Here is a 6,000-nt window from a genome sequence, read left to right as displayed (position 1 = left end):
TATACAATTATAACTTATACCGGTTATACCATCTTATAAAGTTATAATGACTATAGTTAGTAATAATTGTGTATATATAAGTAAATTGTATTGTTCAATTTGTCGATAATCGTATAACGCATTCGATGATTCATTGAACGTTAGTGCAAATTTTTTAGCTGGTTTGAATTCTAGACGACCCAATTGTCGCCCAGTGAATAAAAAAATTGTTGTGTGAAGGCGCATAATATATATGATGTTAACCTTAGACGGGAAATCGGAAACACACTGTATAATATGTAATAATAAATAAAATACTATATAATAGAAGAAATGTGCAATTTGTGAGTGGAAGCCGGAAGTAGAGTGTGAAATTATTTAGATTACTTTTAAAATGCTGTTGCCTGTTTTACATTTAGTTAAGTATGTCAAGACAAGAATGGAAACGTACAAGGTAACTTTCCGACGGGTTTGTCCCACAAAACAAGCAACTTCAAACATTTTATCCATTGACACAAATAAACAATCGCGGAAATCTACGATCGTGAGTACATGTACCTATAGCCTATTAAAAAAATGTAACGAACTAACTGTATTATTATAGTCACAATATACTATATACTAATTTGTTATTACTTATAAATTAAAATGGAAAAAAAAAATTTAAATCATTAATTTTTTATTATTAATAAAATAATAACCACGCATATGTTATACAATATACAACATAATATTATATATTAATTTCAAATTTAACTGTTTAATTTTTATAAAATTAGATTGCATTGCAATGAATTTAAATTCTTCGATTATTTCCATGTTTAGTGTATTTACAACATGTAAAAATTAAAATATTAAATTACAGTTATATTGTATTTATACAATTATTAGAAATATAAATTTACTATCAAGAGACTTTATAAAAATAATAATAAAAAAATGCGGTGAGTCATGGTCGGAACATCTAAGTTTATTGGTCAGGACTTAAGTCTAATCATACTTATAGTTAAAACTTTAAATAATACAATTTTATAAAAATTGTGACGTACATATGTTGTTTACTAGACAATTTCATTTTTAATACATTTATATAAACTCATTTATGTATAACTGAATTAAACATTATAATTTCATGAACATGGTTTACATAAAAAATATATTTTACACTGATTTACAATATGATATGTTTAAGTGACGATTATTATGATTATATTTGTTTTACATCAATGATATATCAAAATAGATCTAAATAAATATAAAAATAATTACAGACAAAATGTAACGAAAGATAGTAATAGTAGCACAATGTAAGTAACATTTCAGTCAACCCCGTACGAAAGGCAAACTTATTTCAGGTACCGAGTAAAAAATACAAAAAGTTAGTTTGTTTGCCTAACTGAAACGTAGTAGGGGTTGTTCTTGAAACTACCATTTCGAACTACCAAGGGAAGAAAAGTACTTATATTTAATTATATACAGTAGATTTATTAATATAATAAATCATGGTTATTTAGCAACTAGGTTTTGGAAACAATGGTTTCGGCCTGTTGATGGTAATGTCGGTCGAGGTCTTCATTTTAGTTCCTGAAACATTTATAATCGTAATATATTAGACAATGAAAAATAACTGATAGTTTAGTTTTTTTAGAATGGTTATTACCACAATAATAATTTTTTTTAAGGTATAAGAAATTATATATTGTATGGGAATGGTGAAATAGTTGTTATTCACTAAAGGTTTACAATATTTTAAATTAACAAATTGACTCATTGCTTGGCTTAAAATGTTTATAGAAACTAACGAAACAAGTGTAAAGTTTCTATGAGTTCTCTGTATACTCGTATTTTGGAGTATGAAAATTAATTTTTTATTGAAATCAATACTATAAATTGGTTATGTTAGGCGATTAATAAGGTTTTGATTGAAACGATTAATATTCAATAGCAAAAATATTAAATATGCATACAAAATCAATATTAAACATGAAAAACTATTATTATAAAATTATTTTTTATTTTTATTAAACAGAATTCAGTTAAGTCAAAAGCATATTGATTAGGAATCAATTTACACGGAATAATTTAGTGTGTACAAAAAATACTAATATGATTAATAAATAATAATTTATAAAAATGATGATATTTCATCTGCAAAAAAAAAAAGAAAAATCTAAAAATAGTAACGACTAACAAATACATTTCCTAAATTTCCGTTTAAATTAATTTTAATTCTTCCCAAGAAGCGCCTATAGTGTGATATCATAGAAAATATTAATTGACCAAAGCATAACTCGCATATTCCCAATAAAAATAACATAACACTAAAACGCATTCAATGTGGTTATTGTGTTTTTTTAAATAAAAAATCGTCAACAAATTTTGGCTTACCGGTATAGTGGAAATCCGCGTGTTACACGAGCAAGTCGATTTGATTTTGATAAGCGTTATCCCTTCAGTTTTGTACAGCCGTTATAGGTCTAGGCCGGCTGTTTGAACCGTCTAATCCAGGTTGACAGCTTCGGTGGCTCTCCGTTCTAAAAATCAAATAATAACACTATGTCAATATCACGAAAACGAAAAACGACCGAGAATAATTTTTATCTATTTGACATAATATATATAAATGAACTCCTGCACCGCTAGACTTACAGTCTGTACAATATTAATATACCTAATTAAAATATAATAAAACGACATAACCCGCTACACCATATTATATAGGAATTTTATAGGTACACATATGATGTGCCAATGGCTGATTGCAATTAAATTAAACGGAGATTAAATATTGTAGTAAAAGTTGAAACGGACAAAAAGTCGTCCGTCGACGAGCATTATGTTATGCATATCGTATATTCTATAAATCAGATGCGATCATTTATCGAGTAATGAGCGATAACTATTTTATAATCGCTAACCTACACGCTAAATACCAATATTTACGTGTACAAATGGACATAAAATTAAAATATTAATCGTGGGCAATGCGCTTGTTGTACATTGTATAGGTACGCGGACACGTCTTTAATTCTAAAATTTATTTCCGGAGAACATTTACGGTCGTTATTATACGTTAGAGGTATATTATAAAGTGATTAATGATAAATGAATATTATATATATATATGTGTTAATAAGGATTGTTACCGATCGATTTTAGAGCACAACGACACGCTATTTCCTATACTGCTGCACATCGTGTATAGAATATTATGGAAATATAATATAAATATTGTAAAAATTATGTGATGAGCGTCTCGTCGATTTATATTGGCGACGAAAGAGCGCAGAAAAAATATTTTGAGAAAAATTGTTTGAAAAATAAAATTGAATCCCGGAACGTTTGATGGCCGGAACACGTGTGCGCCGACGGGTAGGTGTAGTTGAACTGAACTCGCACTCACCGCGGAGTCATCATCATCACCGTTGTCGTCGTCCTCGCCGTCGTCGTCGTAGCCGTCACCGCCGTCACCGCCGCCGCCGCCTCCACCAACGCCGCCGCCGCCGCCGTTTTTATCTTTCTTCGCGCGCGCGTCTGCCGCGAGATAAATGAGATCAGTCGGCCGGTCCGAATAAAATATAGTGCGGCGTACCTATATAATATGTATTACCGCGGGCACTCTCTACAGAGCACGTCGTTATAAAATACGCGTTTTCGTGTGTGTGTTTTGAGATCACGTGCGCGATATATTGTATACAGAGTGATTCGCGCACCTGCGATAGCCGGCTGCTCACCTGCTCATTCGTAGGCGTAACTATAGGCCTTTGAGTAAGGGATGGTGGCCGGGGGGGGGGAGGGGTTAGGTTAGGGTTCCGCTGCCGGAGTGCCGACATTTTCTCGATCGAAAAAATTGGGCATACGGGTGATAGCTAATATAGTCTACGTCCTCGCTCACCACATGTCTCAACTGCACTATATAGCTACGTATTTTTTGAGTGAGTTTAATTACATCATATTATTATTACTAAACAAAGTAAGTAATTAGTGTTTTTGAAATTGTACATAGGAAAAACATCCACATTTTACCCGAAACAATGTTGAGTGGGCTTCAAACAATTTTTTTTTGGGGGGGGGGCCCCGATGCCTCCTCCAAAATGACCCCTAAGATCATCGTTCCCTTTTCATCCTTGAATTGATTCAGTTATTCGAATCCCGATTTTTGAAATTGTCTAGTACCAAGTGTAGTGTCGCGAATACCATATTTTCAGATAAATATACTTGGAATTTGTATACAGTTTGAAAAATGCGTCACGTAACGACACGAACTTTTTTTGATAAGAACGAGAAACGGCTTTTACAATGTTACTGTACATTTTTCATGTTAGAGTACCTACGACAAATGATTTTTATGAAAATTTTGATGCATTCAAATCGAAATTGAAACGATCCTCAACTAGTAGTTTTCTTGGTTATTAAACTTCTTACGATATTATTAATAACCCTTAACAATGATTTTCCATCAATTATTAAATAGTTGTCACACGCTTAGTCAAATTATAGAAGGCTAAAATAATATAAGTAATACCTACTAATAATGTTCATCATAGTATCCATGTATTGAAATCCATGCGATTATTATCCTTAGTAGATCCTACAGTTTAATGATTCAGAAACAATGATAATTCAAATTTTTATTTAGATAAAAGTACATCAATATTTTCAAGCCTGTAATCTATTTAACAATTTTCAATAAAAATGGTGCGGTTCTCATTTGAAAAAATAAGTTTGTAGAGCCACTGCAGAAAGCTCCTTAAATGGCATAGAAAAATCCAAGTAATTGAAGTATATGTATTGTCTTTTGGTATACTTCAAAATTCCGAAATCTATAAATTTTGAATAAATTCATTATTTATGGATAAATTGGGGGTAAGCATGCCTGCAGAATCACCCTGTATACATGTATATATGTTAACTGTTCGCGGCACGGTATCCGACGAAAGAGAACACCTAACGGGCGGCCTTGACCCCTAAACTCGACCGCGCACAGATGATAACACATATATCGCCTATTGCTATATAATAATAATAATAATAATAATAATAGTAATAATGTGCGCGCGTTTGAAAAGTATTTCTTTTTTTCTTCTTACTTCTCCTCTTCCTCCTCGTTCTCTACCCGTTTTTTCCAGTTCCTCCGTCCCGAAGTCCCCCACCGTTATTTTTTCCTATTCTCTTCCATCATCACGCCTTTTCTCGCGCGCGGTTCCGCCTTTTTCTCTTTGTGGCGGATTTTTTCCCCTCCCCCCCCATGATTTTCTCTTCTTTTCGTCTTTTCGTTTCTCTTCTCCAGCTCTCTCACACACACACACACACACACACACACACACGCACACACATATTATATTGAAATATTCTCTTTTTTCGTCTCCGGAGAAAGGCGTACACAATATATGTGTACCTATATATAATAGGTATACGAAACGGTAGCCGTCGTCGCCGCGCGGGGTATCAAAAAAAATTACAGTAATATCCACAAATTTTACGTCACAGGACCGTTATAATACGGTTTCGGACCCATTTCAAACCTGTCCCGTTAGGTACACGCCGCACTCGGCTACTGGTTATGAAAAACGTAAAACGCCGAAAATGTATCAGTTTTAGGGGATTTTTCGGATCGTCGTGTTTACAGTTATAACTTATAGTACTTTCTCCCCGGAACTCCAATGACCTGTTCCGTTAGTTTCAGATAAAAAAGAAAATGATACATTAACACAGATATGAAGGTACCTACCTATATTGCCGGTACGCGTATTATATGCATATACTGCAGACGTCGAACGCTAACCTGCTTTGTACGCGTCGCATTGTGTCGTCCCGGACCATTATTGTTGAGTAGGTTCGATGCCTGTGCGTGGATACCGAAGAATAGAAATAAAAGAAATAGGAGCCAAACGGTAGGCGATTGGGATGATTTATAATCTTTGTAGACAACAAAAATTGTGCCTAAATCGACACGCCGGAGGGATCCGTACCTAATATTATTATCATGATTATTATCCAGCGATATCGCTATTATGGAGA

At 33.1% G+C, this 6,000-nt stretch overlaps 1 long non-coding RNA gene across 1 annotated transcript; it reads right to left on the bottom strand.

Moving 5' to 3' along the window:
- Positions 1-681: 681 nt before the first annotated feature.
- On the bottom strand, positions 682-3,376 carry LOC111032430. The gene is made up of 3 exons (XR_002604307.1): positions 3,126-3,376; positions 2,368-2,513; positions 682-1,563 (listed from the first exon to the last, which is right to left on the bottom strand). It is a non-coding gene; the product is annotated as an uncharacterized LOC111032430 (long non-coding RNA).
- Positions 3,377-6,000: the final 2,624 nt, after the last annotated feature.

Source organism: Myzus persicae, unplaced genomic scaffold (assembly GCF_001856785.1).
Source record: "Myzus persicae strain clone G006 unplaced genomic scaffold, MPER_G0061.0, whole genome shotgun sequence".
Taxonomy (NCBI): Eukaryota; Metazoa; Arthropoda; class Insecta; order Hemiptera; family Aphididae; genus Myzus; species Myzus persicae.
Note: the sequence above shows the minus strand (reverse complement) of the source record. Positions and strands in the feature narration are given on the sequence as shown.